Source organism: Calypte anna, chromosome 4A, assembly GCF_003957555.1.
Source record: "Calypte anna isolate BGI_N300 chromosome 4A, bCalAnn1_v1.p, whole genome shotgun sequence".
Classification (NCBI taxonomy): domain Eukaryota; kingdom Metazoa; phylum Chordata; class Aves; order Apodiformes; family Trochilidae; genus Calypte; species Calypte anna.
Window position 1 is genome coordinate 37,490,579 of NC_044248.1, and position 22,217 is coordinate 37,512,795.

Below are 22,217 nucleotides of genomic sequence, written 5' to 3' on the forward strand. Positions count from 1 at the left end.
TTCCCTTTTAAAAAGCAATACTAAGGCTGTTTTCCAGAATAGTGGTGGTGTGCATCACAGTTATTGTTCTGACAATAAGCAGCTCAGTCAGGTGTGTTGGTTTATTCCAGCATTGACTGCTCTTGTATTAGTTCTCTGAAAATTGACTTTAAAATGACATTTCTGGCTCCAGTGTTTATAGTTTCAAAATTTTTCAAATCACTGGTATTCACATTTCCAACAGGAATATTTCTTTGCTTCCTTAGCTGCCAGCTGTGCCATTCAGGGCTAACTTAGCATTACACTTAATGAAGTTTCTCCAAGCTGCATTTTGCTTTCAGTGACTCTCCTTTTCTTTTGCCATCTACTGGGGCCCAGCATTCAGGTTCTTGCAGTCCATCTTCATCTAAATAACTGTGCACATAAAGTTTATTTCTCAGAAAGGTGAGTATCCTGTGCTTACTTGGTTCCCTCTGAAGGAACAAACTGCATGGAAATGAGACCTCTGAAGTCACTGTGTCTTGATTTTGTAGTTTACCTGAACCCAAATTAGCCTTCATAGAAACTGTGAAGTTATTGAGATGATTTCAGGAGGGGAAAGAAGGAAAGAGCAAGCAAAGTATGTTGGAATGGGGACATTAATTTCTTTCTCTTGCAGAGACTGAGCCCCCAAAAAAGAATGTTAAATATTGACATGAAAATCTTAATAACAGTTTTTCTATTCAGAATTTATTTTATCTCTAGTTGTCTTTCATTTCACTTTTTTAAAGTGAAAGTTCTTAGGTGTCAGAAACAAAGCATTTTATTCCAGTCCAGATGAAATATTTTGTTAGAAATTAAATTATCGTTCCTATAACAAGCAGACCCTAAAATAAATTATTTCTAGAGTCCTAAGGAGAAATAATGGGAATTGAATATGCAAGTTGGATGCTACTGAGCAGGCAAAAAGGACTTGTTTCTGTATGCAGCAATGGTGACATTTTTATTGGTTGTTAATACTAAGTTCCATTCTGGTACAGACACATGATGTAAATTCAGAGCTATAAAAGCAGCCTGAAATCTGAGAAACATGAATTACCATGAAAGATGTTAGGAGCTCAAGTTATTCAGCTTATCAAAATGAGAGAGAAAAGGTGAACAGTTGTGGTGTGATTATAGTGTGATTACATGGGAAGAAAATGGTGATAACAGAGTACTCTAATCTGAAAGACAGAAGTCTAAAAGTTGGAAACTGAATCCAGATTAATTTAGGAGTTAAAGCTTGGAGTTTGTTATTGGGGGTTTTTTGTGTATATTTTTCTTTTGAACACTGGTAATAAACTTTTGGAACAGTTCCATGGGTGAGGATGTGGGGCATGGAGGATTTTCTGTTAGTTACAGACTTGAAATCATATTTTTTCAGAAGGATGGACCTGTTCTCTGGCACCAGCTGGGCTTGTGCTGGGAGCTGTGGGTGGAATATCTCTGTTCTGCAAGAGACTCTGCTGTGATGCTGACCTTTTCCAGCCTCAGTAGCCTTAGATTCTTAGGGGTATTTTACTTTCTTATATCAGCATTACTTCTTGTCAAAACTTAGATTTTTGCCTAAATGAAGAACATCTGGACTTGAGTCATGATTTAAGAGACTGTCTTCTCAATTTTGGGGCTATGTGTTTTTAAGTTATGCTAGTACAGAAAGGAAGTAATTTGTGTCAATATTATTCAGCCTAAATTTTAATTTCCAAGGTTTGAACCAAGATTTTTAGAATTGAGAGTCAAGCTTTGCAGGATCCCTCAGACAAAGTTCTTTTGCTGACCCACTTTCCATAATGATATTTATGAATTGAGACAGGAGAGTAGATCTAGCCTGTTGGTTATTCATTGTATTTGAATGAGGGCAAAGAAACTCTGAAAAAGAATTATATTTTTGTAGAGGAAATACATTTTTCAGTGGCAGCTCAGAAGAAAAGATCAATTTGTACTTTGCATTTTTTGCTTCCTCTTCAACAAAGTTGTAAATCAGGCTCCTCTGTACGAGAGCACAGGGAAGCTGCTCCCAGGTAAAGAACTGAACCTGTGTTGCTTGGCTATTACTTCTGATTCTTTAACACAGACTCAACTTTTCTTCTGTGGATGTTAATGTTCAGAAATATTACACCTATTCCTAGGAAAAATGTTGCAAAAAAGCTATGACTGCGAGCACATGAACAAAAATGGGAATTGCAAGGACAAGCAGTTCTATTTGAACCAAAAGAACTGCAAGTATGAGCATTCCCATTTTAACTGATGTTCCACAGCCACCACGATGAATAAAATATTGAGTTAAAATTATCAACAAATGGAGCCAAACTGCCTTCTCAGAAATGAGTGATTATATATGCTAAGCTGGGTGCTGAAAATACAATTTACAGTGTTTGTTTTACCATTTCAGCACTATATTTTCCAATTTTTTTTGGAAGCTGAGCTTCCATGGCTCAAATTTTCATTCACATTGTCACGGTTTAACACTGGCCCGGCGATTAAACCGAATAACAGACGCTCTCTATTAATCTCTCTCTCCTTGATAGAGAAAGGAGAGAGAATAAGGGAGAGAGACTTATGGGTTGGAAACTAAACTACACAACTTTAATGAAACAGTAATAATAAATAAGTAAAATTACTAAATATATACAAATATACAGGAAAATGGATACCACGTTCCTCCCCCCTCTCCCCCAATAACTCTCATGTCACCACCGAGGCTGCAGGGCAGCCCTGGGAAAGTCCAGGCTGGAATCCTGGAGTCGGCAGCAGTCGGAACTGGAGGCAGGAACACACAGATATGGGCTGGCACGGATCAGGACCACAGGCAAACGAATGGACGGGATCCTTCCAGGATGCCGAGAAGGAAGGGAAGCAGGAAATCAGGAAATCCAGAAAAGATCTGGCTCGGCCCTCGTGATGCCTCAAATTTATACTGAGTGTGACGTATATGGGATGGAATCCTCTGTTTGGTCAATTCTGGCATCTATCTTGTCTGTTCCTCCCCAAAGGAGGGCTCAGGTGGGACCTCTTTATCCTCCTGGACGGTAAAATGTTTTCCTCAGAGCTGAGCAGTGTCCTTGGCTCTGCACACCAGTCTCTAGCAGTAACTAAAAACATCAAGTGTTATCAGTCCTAGAAGCACACACACTGTCTGAGAAACTTGCTGTTAATTTCAGCAAATGCAACTACTTACAAGAGACTTAGCTAAAAGTAAAAGTACAAAACAGAAAATCACCTTTATCCTGGCCCAAACCAGGACACACATTTGAGTGGATTTTTTCTGCACAAAGTAGATCAGCTCCTAGCAGCACTTGAACCAATGGGGACTTCTGTATTTGGACTGTGGGCAGTAAATCTGCCTTCGTTGTCACGTTTGACACTGATCATTGTGTAGGATCATAATATTTAGAGTGTCTTGGCATTTGCACAAAACATTTACATTTCCTCTTTATGTTGCACTCTATGTAGGTTTTACCTAAAAGGATCTTAAACAGATGTTGAATTAAAAAATGAATTCTTTTTTTACACAGGTAAATTAAGAGAATTGCAACTACTTTCCCAAGCAGTGCTTAGGAGCAGAAATAAATCTTATTATGGTTTGTCTGTAGCAAGAGTGGGTCCACAGTGAGTGATACATTACTGAGAGAGAAGAAAATGTCTTCGTCATAACTTATCTTGTGAACTCAAAGCAGACCACTGAGAGAAAAACCTCATTCCTTGAAATTGAGGGGAAAACCACCCTTGGGCCTAACTCTTCTCATTAAATTCAGGAGGTGTCCTTTCTCCAAACAGAACCACACCTGAAGTTGTGTCTGTCCCTGGTGAAGGTGGAGATGCTGTTTCTGTCACCTCTGAGGCTCTGTCATGTCCAAGATTCTGGTCTGGGATCTCTGCCTGTGACAGTGCCATGGCTGTGCCACTGGGATCATTTTTGTGATCTAGGCAACCCTATTTCAGAGCTCCCACAAGTCTGAAAGCTGTCAGTGTGCTTCCATGCTTTTTATGTTTCCATGAGTCCTGCTGTTCCTTGGGAAGTCTTTTTGGTGATAGTTTTGGTCACCCTCATGACCAAACCCAGTGATCCTTTCTTCTTCCACTGGTTCTTTGCATATTTAAGAAAGGTGTAGTAGGATGGATTACTAAGCCTGACCCCAAGCCTGCTAAGAAATAAACCTATAGCCTTCTTCAGACTCTTGTGGCACTCCACAATGACACTTTTAAAACCTTCAAGAGCACCTCTGGTGACAGTGTTGGGACCATTCATCCAGCATCCTCCCTCAGAATATCAGATTATCAGATTTCTGCTTCAGTCCTTTCTCTGCTTTGACAGACACTTTTCAAGAGCTATTGGGGCAAATATACTACTTCCCAGCTGCAAGGAGGATTAACATCATACTGCATCTCATTTGGCTTATTACAGATGTTACAGATACTACTGGAAAGTTTTGGTTCTGCCCTTTAGCTCTGCTTTTCTGTCCCACTTATATACCAGCAAGTAGACAGGATGTGTTTTCTGCCAGCTAAAGGATGTCTGAGTCTGCTGGAAGGAGGCAACTTTGTGGTGATGTTGTTCAGCAGAGTGAGGTGGTGGCAACAAAACCATGCTATGAATCTTTCCTGTTTTTCAGTCACTTCTTTGTCCTGTAATCATGAACACGAGCTTTTTTATCCCATTGACAGTGAGTTCCTCAAAGTTATAGTGGTACGTTTCTGTTTTTAGATAAGATTATGCTTTTGTAGACTGCCATCTTTTAATGATGATTCTGCTAGGATACAAGCTGTGTAAAATAGTGATATATCTTTGGAAAGTGTTGCAGCTCTCCTTGGCCACAGCCAGTTGAGTATCCATCAGGGTACCATGGAGTTAGTGAATTTCCAAACATACAAAGCAAGAATTTTTCTTCTGTGGCTTCAGCTGATGTAATTTTTTAGAATTAACATCAGGTTAATTCCCTACTGGACAATGCAGTGCAAGACCCAGTATGAGCAAAGGGAAACTTACCTATATCAAGGGGTGTTGTGGGGTTTTACTTTCTTTTTCTGTTTTTGGTTTTGTGGGGTTTTTTTCTTTCTGTTTTGCTGGAGGCAATAAGGCAGAAGAACATCACAGAACAAAAAGGTTATTTGTCAGTAACTCCTTTTCATTGGTCTCTTCTGGAGCCTTGCCTTGCCTGCCTCCTCATCCTGCTTGGATTGTCTATAACAGACAGCCAACAAGATATCCTCCTGATTTGCCTTCTTCCTCATCCTTATCCATAAACACTCAAATGTGTGCTGTGGCAAAAAACCCCAAACAACCAAACCAACCAACCCAAAACCCACTGAGCAAATTGTTCATTACTATTTATTTACTTTCTTCAATCTCATGGAATATTTAGCTCCTTATCAGTGGAACTCTAGAAAATGAATCTGCAATCTCAGCCTAAAACAAACAAACAAAAAAATTATTTTTTTAATCCATTAGTATAATTCTGAAATAGAGTAAACACAAGTTGTGAGGGGTTAGAAGTTCAGCCCAGTGTGCAAGCTGGGGTCCTGTTTGAAGTGCATCCTCTAATAGAGCAATGCTGTCTTGAGAAGAAATTGCCTTCCCATTAGAGGACAAAACTGCTCTGTAATTAAGATAATGATTTTTTTCCATAGTTGTCTTTTATGTTATTTTTCTAACTGGTTTGTTGTGGGTTGTTTGGCTTTTTTCAAATACTGTTTTTGCAATAAAACATGTTGGGAAATATTTTACAAGGTGCTAATAAGAAAAACTGCTCACTGCAAAATGAATCATCTGAGGGGTGTTTTCGCTTAACTTAGCCCAGCAGGAACAGATAATAATCTAATGAATAAGAAAGGCCATGGTCTCCATTCTTAATGAGAAGTGGCTGTACTGGAGACTTTTCCTGAACCAGCAGTTATATGAGATGCAAACCATAAAGGCATCAAGTGAAGTGAGATGGCTATGGCTGCATTGCTCTTACCTGTGCATGGTAGGTACTGTATGTTGGAGGAAAATCTAATTCTGTAGGTACAGCTTCATATGGCTTCGCTTCCCTCCTGCCCCAAGAGGGAGCTGGGAAGCTGTTTTGGGATTTTCTGTCAAGGTCAGTAATGTGGTACCAGCAATGTGATACAGGGACCTCTCTCAGCACCTCTCCAAAGCTTCACGCCTGCTTCCATATAAATTACTCCTCTAAACCATGGTAGCCTAATTAAAAGCTCTTTGTACCTTATCATACTTGATGGCTCCTGAGGTGAGGTGAGGACTTCACACCTCATTTGCTCTTGGTAACAATTCAGCAGGTGGGATGGGAAGGGGCAGTACTGCCCAGGTTCAGAAGTGCTGTTGTAAGTAATTACAAGAGGAAAAATAGCTTGGCTGCTTGGCTGCCCTACACAGTACTGCATGTTCCATAAAGATGATGGAATATCCCTGCTGCCATGCTCTAACACTTCCCTGTCTGTGTGCCTGGTGGTTTTGATGCCCACACTGAGATCTTGTATCCTACAAAAGCAAAAAGCACCCCTGAGAGGAATGTCCATCTTACAGCAGCATCTGCACGTGAGAAAATGGTGCAACACGTGCTCCTTGTGAGCTACATGTAAAGCTTCTGATGGTATTTCTCAAACCTGCTGGCACTCCACTGAGATGTTCCTGCAGTAAAACATATAGCTCTAAAGGTTCCGTTTGAAACCTATTTAAACTTTGCACTAAAAATAATTTTAAAAAATTCAGAGTGTATCCTGTTAAAGATTGATCAATTTGCAAATATGTGCACAGTCTTAAGGAGCTCATCTATGAGGAAAATATGTTAAACTTGACTTCTGTTGTAGATGTCAACAAGAACCAACTGTTTTATCAGTGTCACTGCTCTAAAGGAAAATGGGTGCAAGAAGAAAATTAGCAAGTACAAGTATCTTTCTGTCTGCAAAAGCTTTTTCTGCTGGGATGCCAGACCTGGCTTTCTCTTCTGCCAGCAATGGCATTAGAACAAAATCAGATTTTTGGTATGATGGTTGCTTCCTTGCTGTGCTGGCTTCTGTTTGCAGCAAGGAGAGAACCTCTGCTGCCTTATTCTGCAGCTGGTTCCATTTTCTTTTGATCCCATTCGTGTGTAGCTGAAATTACACAAGTAAAATACACAACCTGGGATTACTGGTTCCTTGGGCACCAGTTGTTGGTTCATCCCACAGGGCAGGCCTGGCCTCATGCTCAACGTGTTGCTGGTTGGGATCTCTCTGGCTGTAGCACTTATTCAGAGAGGTGGAAATGGAAGGAAAGTAGGTGTCAGGAGATAGAAGGTTTGCCAGTCCTTCATCATCTTTCTAACCAGCACAAAGATTTTTTAAATTTATTTTTAACAGCATGGGTGAGCTTTGTGTTTTCCTATCCATTCCCTCCCTCTGCCAAAAAGGGGGATGAGTGGTAGGCTCTCTTCCAATACAGCTGAAGGTGGTTTGCTCCAACAGAGAAATGCTATGCTGGGTATTTCATTTAGTTTTTTGGAGGAGCTGGCTGGAAAATTAAAATTCTGATTCAGAGGGAGGGAAAATGAGGAGAAACCCAAGCTTTGGTGATTTTTAGAGGCTTACGGCTCTCCTTAATGCAGACAAGTTCCTATATCTGATTTTCCTGCACTCCTGTCTACCCTAGAGATTTTCTTGCAGGGGTAGGAGTCTCTTATCATGGTCTCTGGCATGACTGCTCCTCTCTACCTGATAATCCCCATTATAAAGGAGATCTGGCTTCCAGTCCTTGCTTTATACTGGGCAAACAGGGTAGAAGCCCAGTTTGCCTCCATTTTGCACGTGTATCTTTCTGCCTGAGAAATTTGGCCACAATAACCAGTTTGACCAACCCAAAAGGGAAAATCAGAAGGAAAAAAAATTGTCTTAATTTATGATTTAAATCAGAATTAGAAACTACTCTAAACAACAGAAAAAGATTCATTGGAATCTGCTCAACTCTAAATATCTGAACAGTAATCTCCATGAAAAACTCCTTCTATCTCCACAGTCTGTCACAGCCATATCTGAATGTTTGTAGTCTGATTGCTTTTTTTAAACAATTCTCAGAGGCCGAGCACATTCTTGTTAAAAAAACAAACAAACAAAAAAAAGAGTATTTACAGAACTCTGGTAATTCCACTTTCCCTCCATGCTGGCTAGAAAAAATATTCAAGGGAAACTTTACCAGATGTTTGGTGATTATCGAAATCCTAATTAAAACTGCTTTATATAGTTGATCATAGTTATGTGAATCTTACACCAGCATGAGTGCTGTGCAAAAAAACCCTGCTCCTACTTTTTGCCTAGCATGAGAGGAATGAATATGAGATTACCTTAGATTTTCAGCTATTTACCCTCAGCTGCAAGCAGTGCCCAGGAGATGCACTGCAATACAAAGCTTATTCTTGATCTCTCTCCTCAGTCAAGTGTTGCCAGGGAGAGAAGGATCCCTTGCAGTTTGTCTCCAGGTGTTTGCAAGGTCTGACCTAGGTGAAGAGTTGTAGTTAAGGTCAACAAGTTATACAAGGGGTGAATGGTGCAGAGCTTCGAGGTGTTAAGTGGTACTAGAAAAGGATGGAAAATGTCACAGCTTTGCTGGAAAGGTAGAGGAGGAGTTCAGCCCCTTCTTCCATCACCTCCTCATGTCCCTGGCCACTGGTGCTGCTTTAATCCCTGCAGATCTGGAGAGGGTCAGGGCTATTGCCTGGCTGTCACAAGGGCCACGTCCCTGGTGGATTCTGGGGCTAATTCTGGGATGATTCTGGGGCTGTGCCTGTGCTTGGGAAATTGTGACCAGCAGTAGAGAAGCTGTGGTGCAGCACAAGCTTTTAAAAGCTGTCATTAATGGAGAGGCTGAGCTAACTGCTTGCTCTGCAAGTCACCTGCGCTTTCATGCCTTTGGATTTTCCAGCTGTCATCAGGGCTGCAAAATGGGTCTTTCTCCTTGCCTTCTCTTTTTGCATCCTTCTCTCCGGAAAATAAATAAATACACCCAGTGCAAAAGGGAACAGAGAGAGTAAAGTTCAGCCACTGCTTCCACCACTCAGCTGAGGTTTGCCATGGCTGTTTTGTGGTCTCTGCTTCAGCTTTCTCCTCTGTAAAAGTGGAGTGATAATACTTGCTGTTAATGAAAATACTTTTAAGATCAGGTACTTCAAAAAAATTAACATAACAAGTTCCTGAAATTTGTCTGGAGTTATGACAACTTGCTTATAGAGAATCTCTTCTGGGAGAGAAGAGACAAATATTTTGAAAGGCTTACAAGCTAATGTGATGATAAATGCCAGGATATTATTTTTCAGACTGTTCTCCTTTACCTTCTCTCTGTTGCCTACCTGGGGGCTGCGTTACAGCTCTGCTCCCAGCAGCTGCAGCCAGATGTTGGTTGCAGGGGGAGAACTCCTATGGCATTATTTATGGCAGCTCCTGGTGAGAGGACAGTGATTTACTGTGCATCATCTCCTGCAGCTGTGCATTTGCAGTTTGGTGACAGGGCCATCACTGGAATCCTAATTTTCAGTCTGACACAGAGGCAGAGAAAGGTAAACAAGCTGGGTGAAAATAAGAACCTGTTAATATCCTCCTTTGCTCTTCCACAAATAGGCTTACAGTTTCTGGAACTGGGAAATTCAGGTTGGAAATATCCCACCATTCATAATACCAGCTCTCCCACCAGACAGATTTTCAAGAAGTCTGAACAGTCTTGATTCTTCCTCTAAACCTGTGAGACTTCACTTTTTATTTTACGTCTCCCTTTTTCTTATATCTCTCCTCCAAACTCTACTTTTGACTGCAGTGGGTATTGCTAAGGACACTCTCTGATAGGACCTGGTTATCAACAAACCTATCCCATGCTGTGTGCTGGACAAGATGCAGTGATGCAGCAGCAGGAGCCCTCATCTGGCTCTTGGATCAGCCTCTGCCAGCAGAAAAAAGGAGTTTGCTTTTCTGGACTATCAGAAAGAGTTTGCCCTCATGCCCTTGATCTTGAAGACATGGACAGATCCCCTGAACAGGCTCATCAGCTTATCCGAATTGAATCTCAGCACCAAATGGCTTGGTTTTGACCTAAGCTATAAAATTGTTAAATCCCCTACAAAGCCATTGGCATTCTGCAGAGAGGGGTTGGTAGAACAGCACGTGGGAATGCCTTGTGGGGTTATTTTTTGGGGGCCACAGTTTATTTGTGAGTTGTGCCCAGGGAAATAATAGGCTACATTTTGCAGTATTACACAACAAACCCTGGCATTGCTTTCTATAATAGTCCTTGCTGTGGCACAGTGTCATGAAAGCATGAGCAAGCCCAGCCCAGCAGCCCCTGTGGGAAGCTGCTTCATGGGCTGTGTCTAGTAGAGAGGGAGGACAAAAAAGTTCATTTAGTGCTCCCGAGGTTCCTCCTCTGAGATCTGGATGGTAGAAATTGAATAACTGCAAGTGGGATTAATAATTTTATAAAAGAAGTGACAGCAGGTGCAATATAACAGAGGGTAAGTGTGCCCATGAGCTGGTCTGGCTGACTGTGAAAGATTTGTGCTTCAAGGAACTGCTTGTTATATCAGATTTGGTTGGTCAAGCTGTAACACACTTTTAGGATGAGTGCTGATAAGTGCTGGCATTGCTATGCAAGCTCATGGTTTCCCTGAGCTGAATGGAATGTAATCTTCAGGTCACTTATCAATGGATTGGTGACAGGGGAAAAAAAAGCCCCACGTGCTTCTGGAAACATACAAACCCCACAAACACTGAGAAACAATAAGGAGCTCTAAAACTGAAAAACTAAATACTGAAATTGTTTTGCTCGGTTTTAGGAATAGATCATAAGAAAATTACTTGGTTTAATCATGTGGACTTTGATAATCAAGATATGCAGAGAAAGAAGGCAGAATTCCTCATGAAAATCACTACATTTTGTCACAAGGTCAAATGCTTTAAAATAATTGCTCTTTTAGCATTAAATTTAAGAAGCTTGAGGTCATTCCTTGAAACTTCTCCTTTTTACAATATATCTAACTCCTGCTTCTCTATGTTTGCTATTGAATGTAATCATTGGATGCTCCAATATGAAATACAGAGTATAAAGAGGGGTATGTTCTTGTGGGTAGTAATAACTTGCTCTACTTATATTAATAACTTACTCTACTTACTCACTTACTCTTCTTACTCTGTGGAAAAGTCTCAGTTCTGTCCTGGAGGGATTAGTTGCAAAGAAAAGCAGATTTCCTATTTCTTCCTACTTCTGCCTGGGCTGAAATTTTTGAGGAAAGATTTGGGTATGCTAGTGGCTTTTTCATGTGTGTGTGCTTTGCCTAGCAAACTTGTTTTGCACAGAACAGCCATCCCTCAAGTTTGTGTGAATAACATCAGCCTAAATTTGAGGGAAAAAGTAGAAGCTGAAATGCAAAGCTTCAAATCCTCCTCCCTATTCCTTCTGCTCTGCTTCCTCTAGCAGCCAGAGTGATGGTAGGTCTGGGTTGCCCTGCCTTGCTCCAAAGCACTAAAACTTGGAGGCCAAACAAAATACCCCTACACCCTTTATGTTCTACCCTTGCTTATTGCAGAAAGGACCAGAGGACCTGCTGAGGCAATGTTTGGGAGAATATCAGCCAACCTAGCTGGGTGCAGCTCTGAAAAAAACCTGCAGCATTTCCAGGGAGATGCCTTCATAAATAGAATAAGCCCTTGGTCCTCCCCCAGGTTGGATGTCACTCTGTTCTTATCAAAGCACTTCTCTGGAACATGGAAATCTCCTGTAGTGTGATCCTGCCAGTAAACACCATGCTGCTTAAAGCCCTGATTCCTATCATGCAAAGGAGGCTGCAGCCCATCAGGACACTGGAAGGTGGGCAATAAACCATCAGTTATTAACTCGTGTAACCCACAATAGCTAACAGGATTTTTGTGCCAGGTTTCTTCACATCCTTGTGTTGCTGAGGGTCCTGCCAGGGCACTGAAAGGTCCTCTGTCTTGAAAAAATCTGTCAGCAGAAACTTAGCTGCACAGGGTTGGCAGTCTGGCACGCTGATGCATTATTGAAAGTAATTGCCAAGACTGGTAAAGAAGAGCAAATAGATTGATTTCCTACCATATTTCCCCATAGATAAGAGCAACACAGTTATGAAAGGCAGCAGAAATTGCATTTGTTAGGGCTGCCTACAGGTTGACTGTAGCACACTACAGGCGCCTTCTTGGCTTGCAGAGTTGTACTGCTATATTTTTTTTAATTTCCTTTTATCCCCAGGGGTGGTTAGAAAATCTTAGTTCTCATCAAGGTAGAGAAATTCACAATATCTTGAGTCTTTGAGGAAAATTTACCTGATGTACCTTGGAAGGAAAAGTAAGCAGAGCTAGCCCTAGAGCACCCAAGATGGCCCAGGCAGTGTTTCCAGGGACACCCACATCAAGCAGGTCTGTTTGTAACTTGGGTCAGACTTCTGTCAAGAGGATGGTTTGGCACATGTTTAGCCTGTGCAGCAGGAATATTATTTCTCAAATGGCAAGATTTTGTATAATTTATTTTTTTTAAAGGATGAATTCACTTCTCAGTGCCTCCTGTGAACTTGGCAGGGACTCTTGTAATTTTTGAGGCTGAATTGTGGCAATTCCTTAGGCTTCCCCAGATAGCCACTGTACTGCTCCGTGTTCTTGGAGAGTCTCCATTAGTGCTGCTTGAGAAAGGCTTGAAAGCAAAAAAAATGTATATTGTGGGTGTCTCTAGAAATGGTTCTTTTACCAAATGCTTTTGCTTGGGAGAACGAATCAAAGGAATGAGTTAAATTTTGAGGTATTCATGTATCATATGGGTTACCTTCAATATTTTCACTCTCAGCATCCAAATGGCTGTCTGGAGAGGGCTCTTCCCAGTATAACACTGCTCTATGGCATGGCAGTGTTCATGGTCAGAAGTATTGATTTCAAACCCCAGTACATTTAAAAACCTTGTATGGGAACTGATTTGGAAAGGTTTCACTAATGTAACCAAGAATCTAGGAGATAAAAACGTTTGAGATATTTTTAAATGTCAAATTTCAGACACAAAGCATGTTGCTGTGGTTTGATCTTCAGACTGTATTTATCTGTCTAGCTTTTCCTATTCTATCAACAACCCTGTTCACCTTAAACTATTAATTTGTGTGCCTTCTAGTCCAAATGGTAATATTTTAATCAAACTATAGAAATCATTCATTTGAACACTATCTGAAATAAAAAATTGAAGGCTTTGGGTTTCATTTTTAAGGGCTTAGGAAAGTACTGTATAAACAGTTTAAAAACCTGAGAGAATCATCACCTGTATTTTGTCATCCTTGCTTATGTAAATAGCAAATAAATGTCAGAAATACAAGTGCCACCTAGATCTCTTTAAAAAATGAGCTGCTCCAGCCTGTCAGTTACCAGGACTTAGTGTGAGTGATGTGTCTATTCCCTCTCAAAGTGTGGATGGTAGGCAGTTTGTATATAAGGATGAGGCTTTGCTTTGCCTGAAGCATGACACTGAGCAAAGAGGATCATTTCCAGTTTCTTACACTAAAATTGAAGATCTTTTCTTGCACCCAGTAACCCAAATATCACAGTGTGCTTAAGGATGCTGCTGACATTTTCAAAGCCCACCCCAGGTGCTCCTTTCTGACTGCAGATTTGCTCTGGGTCTCTCTGGGACTTTGAGTCTTTTCCTTTGCAGATCTTGAGTCTTTAGGGCTTGCTTTACCTCTGTCTGCTATCAAACCATTGGAGCCCCACTTTGATATTAGGAATTATCACGTCGTCATAGCTGTAATGTGTGCTTGACTTTTAAAGGTAGCATTAACATATACAATATATAAAAAATGAAGTTCACTGGTCCCCAACTCTTCAAATTAGTCATGTTAGTAATTTGTTTTCTCATGTAATTGCTTCTTAGCTGAAGGTGAGGCTTGCATAATCATTCAGTGCTAGGTCAGGTTCAGTGAATTCATTTCTCCTTTTCATCAGCAGATGGTTTAAGCAGCTCAGTTAAAGTTATTCTTAATGACCTACTTGTAAAAAAAAAACAACTATTCCTTTAAGGACAAATATTTTGATATTTATATATCAATATTTAATCTGTTGTTTAATATTCATGTTATTTTAATATTTAATTTGGGTGTTTTCTTACTAAAAACTTCTGGTGTTTAATTTCCCACTTTGTGTTTAAAAAAAAAAAAAAAATGATCAGAATGAAATAGGTTAAGTACTAATTGACCCAAATAAGTGTCAGCTTGCATCTCATTCCTGGGGAGGGGGAAAAAACACAACAGAACAAAAAAAACCCCAAGCAATAAAAAAATAAAGTATTTTTTCTCAATTGTTTGCTCTTTCCTCTTAAGCAGAGGAGCAGCTCTTTACATGGTTTGTTAACCACAGGGCTTCTTAGGCAGGGGACAGCTGACAACTGACACTGGAGGAAATCTTCTGTCAGGTGAGATTTTGGGGAGAAGATGCACAAGAAGTGAGTGGTGACTGAAAGGGTGCTTTCCATTTTTAGTGACCCCAGGTATCCTGTACTGATGGATTAAAACACCACTTCTGTCACAGCCTAGCCAGGAGGTTTGCATTCCCAAGTGTGCTCTCTGTAAGTTCATAGTGAAACTCTCCCTGACTCCAGGCATTGAGGCTTTCTGATTTGGGGTGAAATCATCAATTATTTCAGCTGTAAAAAGAGCTACTGATTTGTTTACATGCAGCTTGGGACCTGCAAGTCAAGTCCTTAAGCTGGATGTAAGTAATGATGCTGTCTCCTCACCCATGTCAGTCCTGCCTGCCTCTGGTGGCAGCATGGGAGGCGATAGTTAGAAGCAGTGGTTTTTTTTTAGGAAGAGATGCTATCTCTGTTCCAGCACAGATGATCTTTGGATCTCAGAGATGATGTTAGAAGCATTGCAGATGTTATAGATGATCGAGACTCAATATTCTGTTAATGGTTTAATTTAACTGATAAAATTGCAAGAAGCAAAACAGTGCTGGGTGCGTGGGGAGTCTCCGCTCCACACTCGCACACGCACACTTAAGGCTCTGGAATTGCCTTTTATTGATTACAATTCTATGAATATTCAAAAGGAGGTGGGTTTACATACATATTCATAGGATTACATCAGGTCATTATAATATTCATGATAGGTGAAGTCTGGGCGAAGTCTTCTTTTGGGGAGATATTTGGGGGTGGTCAGGGGGTCTTTGGATGAAGTAAGAATCATAGAATCATAGAATTGGCTGGGTTGGAAGGGACCTCAGAGATCATCAAGTCCAACCCTTGATCCACTACTGCTGCAGTTCCCAGCCCATGGCACTGAGTGCCACATCCAGTCTCTTTTTAAATATCTCCAGGGATGGAGAATCCACTACTTCCCTGGGCAGCCCATTCCAATGTCTGATCACCCTCTCCATAAAGAAATTCTTTCTAATTTCCAACCTAAACCTCCCCTGGCACAACTTGAGACCGTGCCCTCTTGTCTTGCTGAGAGTTGCCTGGGAAAAGAGCCCAACCCCCCCCTGGCTCCAACCTCCTTTCAGGGAGTTGTAGAGAGTGATGAGGTCTCCTCTGAGCCTCCTCTTCTCCAGGCTGAACACCCCCAGCTCCCTCAGCCTCTCCTCACAGGGTCTGTGCTCGAGTCCCTTCACCAGCCCAGTTGCCCTCCTTTGGACCCGCTCCAGCACCTCAATCTCCTTCCTGAACTGAGGGGCCCAGAACTGGACACAGGACTCGAGCTGTGGCCTCACCAGTGCTGAGTACAGGGGCAGAATCCCTTCCTCCAGAGGTCTTCCTCAAGCTTGAACTTTTTTACCTTTCTTGATTTCACTGGCTTCATTATATTGTTACAACAGGATATCAGACCCTAGCCATAATTTTCCTCTTATCTGCTGGTTCTGACATCTTTATGTTCTTCTTGTGCAGATGTTCACATTCCTTTGGTGCCTAGTTAGCCTTGGCAGTGCCTTATTTTAAGAAGAGGACCTACACTTTTAATTATCTTTGAGACAGAAGTTGGTGTCGTTAGGGCCTTGTTTTGTTCACACTGTTTCATTGGAAAAATTACATGTCTCAATTGTTTTGCTTACCCCACATTCACTTCTTATTCAGTTTAATTCTTTTCCTGAATTTTACTGGTTAGGAATACAGATTCATCAACATACATTGCACAGAGCTGTCCTGGTTGCATGGAGCACAGAGAAATTCCCTTCATTCTTCTGCAGGTTCCACTAACTGATCCTGGCTTCACTTGCTTTGGGTTTATGGTGAGAGAAGATGTTTCTTATGGTGAAAGAAAGAGGAAAATTAAACCCCAGGCATTCATGTGCTTGAAGTACTGAATTTTTTATAAAGCTGGCAGTGACTTTTCAAGTAATTTTCTAGAAGAAGACTGTAGTACACATAGTGCACGGGAACAAATATACCTTTGAAATACATGTATTTATTAACAACATACTGTGACTTGCCATAATGAATTAATTTGGTGTTTCCCATAACATTTACTAATTTAAGCAAAGTTATAACTAATTTATGGGATCCAGGTTGTGAGTGCTGGACCTTCTGAAGCTAATGGTTCATACCAGAGCAAACCAGATCTATTTTTTCCTTTTTAATTTTGTTTGATATAAAAATCCTTAATGCTGAAGAGCAGGTCTGATTCTTCTATCTTATCTCAGAGATGAGATGCTTTATTCTTATTTCTGTGGACTGAATTTCCAGCACCAGCAACGTGATGCCAAGTGCTGCTGAAGGGCAGATCTGATGGCAACCACTTGCTCACCCTTTTGGGGCAAAAGTAGTCAGGTTTAAATTTGCTTTGAGTCCCTGCCAGAAAACAGATTTTTGCAGCTGTACCCAGGGACACTTTTGCTGGGTTGAGGGGTGGGAATGGGTGGGGAGGGAGCAGAACTTTGTTTAATCTTGGCAGCCCAAGCTCTATTTGACTGGTGTGAAAAATTTCCTCTCCTGGAGCCCATGATTGGCAGCTCATCAAAATGAGCTAAAAAACCAAACAAACAAGCAACAACGGCAAAAAAAAAAAAAAAAAAAAAAAAAACCAACAAAAAAGCCTCACAGGATCCTGTCTCTAGGAAACAGCATTTTTTTTTACAGCTATCAAGATGTGTGGTCAAAGGGAGGACTGGATTACCAATGATTTCTCTCCTTCAGGTGCTTTGCCCATCTTGTAATCTTTCCTACCATCCTTCAGTCTGTTGGGGAGCAGACACTGATACTGCTCCCTTCTTTCCCCTTGGGACAGCTACTTCTGCCTTCCACCTTCCCACACCTCCTTTGCCTCTGGGTTATATTTTTTTATCATCCTAGTGCCCTTTTTAATTCTAGTTTCATGTTTAGGGCTGGCTAACTGAGTAGGGCAGCTGGGGCTTGGCAAGCAGCCATGTCTGGATGAACACCTTCCCACTGGCTTTATAAACACTTCTAAGTTTTATTTGTGACCGTTCCTTATCTCTCTGTTCTGTGCATTTGGGTGAGGCAAAACCACAGGGGGAATATTCCTCTCCTGTTGGTGAATTTAAATAAACCTGAGCCCAGCAGCAGTCACTGAGCCCTCCCAGGAGGTCCCTGGGAGCTGGTACAAGGGCTGGGTCCCAAGGCATGGTCCATTAAGGGGTTGGTTGTACCACACCAATAGATTTTCTTCATTAGTAAATAAATAAATATTTGCATTTTCTTCTCCTTTTAACAGTGGGCAGCTGTCAAGTCTCTGCTCACATCCTCTTCACAGCAGACCCATGCTGGAGCCTAGAGTCTGGCTAGCAACTCATTGCATCCTCTTTTTTAGTGCTGATGGTGAAGTTATCCCTCTGGATAACCCATTTCTGGTGCAGCAAGCCTGTATTCAGTACCCTTCAGCATGTCAGAACATGCACTGCCTTTTTTGATCTCATTGTAAATGGCCTGTCACATCCCTTGCTTGCCACTGATAACTCAGAAAGATTTGAAAAAACAATGTTGTCCAAGATGTCTCAATTTTGGAGCTTTTGTGACACCTTGCTATCATAATAAGTGTGTGGGGGGGGGGAGGGTTATCTATGGATATTTTGCAGGAGTAATTACATTTCATTGCCAGCAGCAATGTATGTAGTTACTGAGCTGATTCCAGCCCAATTCCCATTGATTCAGCAGGATTTGTTCACATCACTGTCAGGTTTGGAAACCACAGGCAGTTTAGTTTTCCCTGTTTATCCACAAGGCATCACTTGGCACTGAATTCAGGACCAGATTATTTTCAGTGCATGCAGATATTTTCTTTTGTGCAGCTTAGTAACTATGTCATTGACTTTAAAAATGTTACTATAAAAGTTTGCCTGCCAGAGAAAATACATAAGCAAGTTTTAAAGGTTGCTGTTTTCAGACAGATCAGATTATTTTGATAAATTCAAATTATATCAATATCTAAGCTTTGGTAAGCTTTTTAAGACATGTATGTCAGAACAGCAGGAACTCATGCACCCTACTTATTACTTTCCACCACTCTTACTACTGACTTGTGTGTTGCATTACTACTGCATCCCAATACAGCAGGCTCAAAGATGCAGAGACCACTGAGGGAAAGTTCAGTTGTAAAAATGGACTTGTGAGAAGAGGCATTTGATGGAATTATAGCATTTAGCACATCAGAGCAGTTATTTAAATCATTATTATTTTATCTATTCCTTCCCTTCCCCTTTCCCTTTCATTCTCTTCTCTTTCTCTTTCTCTTTCTCTTTCTCTTTCTCTTTCTCTTTCTCTTTCTCTTTCTCTTCTCTTTCTCTTTCTCTTTCTCTTTCTCTTTCTCTTTCTCTTTCTCTTTCTCTTTCTCTTTCTCTTTCTCTTTCTCTTTCTCTTCTCTTTCTCTTTCTCTTTCTCTTTCTCCTTTCTCCTTCTCTCTCCTTCTCCTTCTCCTTCTCCTTCTCCTTCTCCTTCTCCTTCTCCTTCTCCTTCTCCTTCTCCTTCTCCTTCTCCTTCTCCTTCTCCTTCTCCTTCTCCTTCTCCTTCTCCTTCTCCTTCTCCTTCTCCTTCTCCTTCTCCTTCTCCTTCTCCTTCTCCTTCTCCTTTCCTTTCCTTTCCTTCCTTTCCTTTCCTTTCCTTTCCTTTCCTTCCCTCTTCCCTCTTCCCTCTTCCCTCTTCCCTCTTCCCTCTTCCCTCTTCCCTCTTCCCTCTTCCCTCTTCCCTCTTCCCTCTTCCCTCTTCCCTCTCCTCTCCTCTCCTCTCCTCTCCTCTCCTCTCCTCTCCTCTCCTCCTTTCGCTTTCCTTTCCCTTTCCCTTTCTTTTCTCTTCTTTAATTTAGAAATCAAATATCAAACTGCAAGCAGTGTCTGCTCCCCAAACAGGTGTCTGGTTGGGGTGTTTAAGGACACCCAGCAGGAGCTGCAGGAAAAGGAGATATTTTTATAGCAAGAGTGCCATCGTGTGGGAACCTCCTGCACCATCCAAGGGGAGCACTGCCCGCATGTGCTGCATCCCTGCAGTATCCCTGCCCTCCTCTTTTTGTTTTCCGTGGAATTTCAACTAAAGTATGGTTTTCCTTTCTGAAAAGGTGCTACAAAAATAAGAATGTTCATAACTGGGAGTATTTTAGTAGGGTTAAACTTTCTCAGCTATTACTCTGAGATGGTGAATTCAGAAGCAGTGTCTACTGAGTAAGAACAGAAGTGGGGTCTCCCTTTTTTCTGTATGAAGTTCATATAGTTTGATATTCATGCTCTTATAATTTCTATGTATATAATTTCTATGTATATATTTCTATGTATATAATTTCTATGTCTCAACATCTCTTTTCAGCTGCAGTTTTACAAGGCTACCTTATAAGCTTTCTATTTTCAAGCTTTTCTGTGTAATAATACAATTGCTATCCCTGGTTTCTGCTGCTTTATATATATATATATGTGTGTGTTTTCCTTTAACTAATTTAACTTATATGTTACATCCATAAAGAAAATTGAAACTAATTACCAGGAGTACAATTAGGAATAAATCTCTGTTAAGGAACAAGCTGAAGTTCAGTGTCTTTATGCAAATGCCTATTGCTGAAAAGATGTCTTGTGTAATCAGGAATTATACTGACAAGTGAAGAATCATTTAATTAATGAGAATAGAGCAGTCATTTGGATGGTTCCTTCTATTACTGATGGAACAGAATAGAAAATAGCCTTGCTCAGAGGTTAAAGCTACTGATGGGAGAAATAAGCCCCACAATGTTGTTCTGTTACTGCCTTGTGTAGATAGTACAGTAATTCCCAAATATAAAAGCACATATGCCAAATGCTGGGATTTGGCATAAATAATTAATCTGCTGTTACTCCAGAAGAAGCTGTACGAAAGGGTTCTGTTTATGCTGACTATCTGCTGCTCCTGCTAACCTGAATTACTAAAATAGTTGGACCAAAATCCTCATTTAAATCCTTATGCAGGATGCTAGAGCAGCAAGAACCAGAATTATGGTGAGTTATGTCTGTAAGCACTGTATGCCATGGTTGAGAGTGGTGTTTGCAGTCACAGAGGAGAAATTATGGTGGGAAAGGTTTCCAGCACACAGTCCCAGTTTGTCCCAGTTGTGTCTCTTCCAGTCACAGGATCTGCCTCCAAAGCTTCTGAGACAATGCAGATGTCTCAGAATATTTTTTCTGTCTCTTGCAACAGACTCTGGAGAGTTGTCCCATCCTTGCCTTATTCCTGCCATTTCAGGAAGATTTGGGATGGGGCTTCTGTAAATTGGCATTGGGAATGGGAGAATTCAAAATACAGTCCAGGCAACTCTGACCTTGGTCACCATTCTCCAGGACTGGACTTTCAGGGATGTACTGTCAGCAGGTGTTGCACAGAATCTGTTCCATTACTTATAAACACAAAGCTATGCAACTAAAGTGATTCTGGCATCACCAATGCCACGTATGTCACTTGTAGCCTGTACCTCAAAGGCCCTGTTCCCTTTGGGACAGCACAGAGATGGACAAGAAGGTCCTTTTTGTGGCTGTGTGAAGGCTTCCATTCCTGGGAGGACCACAGAATAAGTATAAGGTCATTTAGATGTGCCATGGAAAATGCAGTAGCCAAGAAGGCCAATGGCATCATGGCTTGTATCAGGAACAGTGTGGCCAGCAGGTCCAGGGAAGGGATTCTGCCCCTGTGCTCAGCACTGGTGAGGCCACAGCTTGAGTCCTGTGTCCAGTTCTGGGCCCCTCAGTTCAGGAAGGAGATTGAGGTGCTGGAGCAGGTCCAAAGGAGGGCAACCAGGCTGGTGAAGGGACTTAAGCACAGGTCCTATGAGGAGAGGCTGAGGGAGCTGGGGGTGTTCAGCCTGGAGAAGAGGAGGCTCAGGGGAGACCTCATCACTCTCTACAACTCCCTGAAAGGAGGTTGGAGCCAGGGGAGAGTTGGGCTCTTTTCCCAGGCAACTCTCAGCAAGACAAGAGGGCACAGTCTCAAGTTGTGCCAGGGGAGGTTTAGGTTGGATATTAGAAAGAATTTCTTTACAGAAAGAGTGATCAGACATTGGAATGGGCTGCCCAAGGAAGTAGTGGATTCTCCGTGTCTGGAGATATTTAAAAAGAGACTGGATGTGGCACTCAGTGCCATGGGCTGGGAACTGCAGCGGGAGTGGATCAAGGGTTGGACTTGATGATCTCTGAGGTCCCTTCCAACCCAGCTGATTCTATGATTCATTAACAGTGACTGTTCAGGTGGTATTACAGATTAAATGGTCTCTATATAGAGCAGTCATCCAGTGCTTCCAGGATGCATTAAAACACCCTTTCCTAACACTGTATTTTTCTGATCTTGAGGTAGAACACTGCATTGCTCTGTTGTGGTAGTCCCAAGTCAGTGGGACAGCTTTTCTCCTCCCTTCAATGCTCTGCAGGCTCTGGTAGCAACGTTCCAGAGCTCTGCTGGTTCCTGTGCACTTGGATTCCTTGCCTGCTGTGTCAAATGATTACACAAGGAATTGTTTGCTTTTCAACACTGAAATGAAAAACAAATTTATTACCTGAAGGAAAACATTCCCCCTGTCTTATTAAGTATAATCATTGAATTTTTTTATTTCGGGTAACCAGATGCATCCAGCTGTTTCTCAAGTCACTTCCTAATGTTTCTTTAGAAAACACTCTTCTTGGGAATAAATTAACTAAATATGAAAATCTACCAAGCTAAATTCTCATTTTTCAAACTGCTCATTCCACTTGAAGTTTTGCTAGATAGGTTGGCATGGCAAGCTGCCCAGTAAACCTTTGGCAATCAGCTGGGCACAGAGGTG

At 41.5% G+C, this 22,217-nt stretch overlaps 1 protein-coding gene across 2 annotated transcripts in view; it reads left to right on the forward strand.

Moving 5' to 3' along the window:
* GRID2 (glutamate ionotropic receptor delta type subunit 2) overlaps positions 1–22,217 on the forward strand; it is a 705,658-nt gene that overhangs the window by 678,025 nt on the left and 5,416 nt on the right. The gene's annotated exons all lie outside the window — the stretch shown is intronic.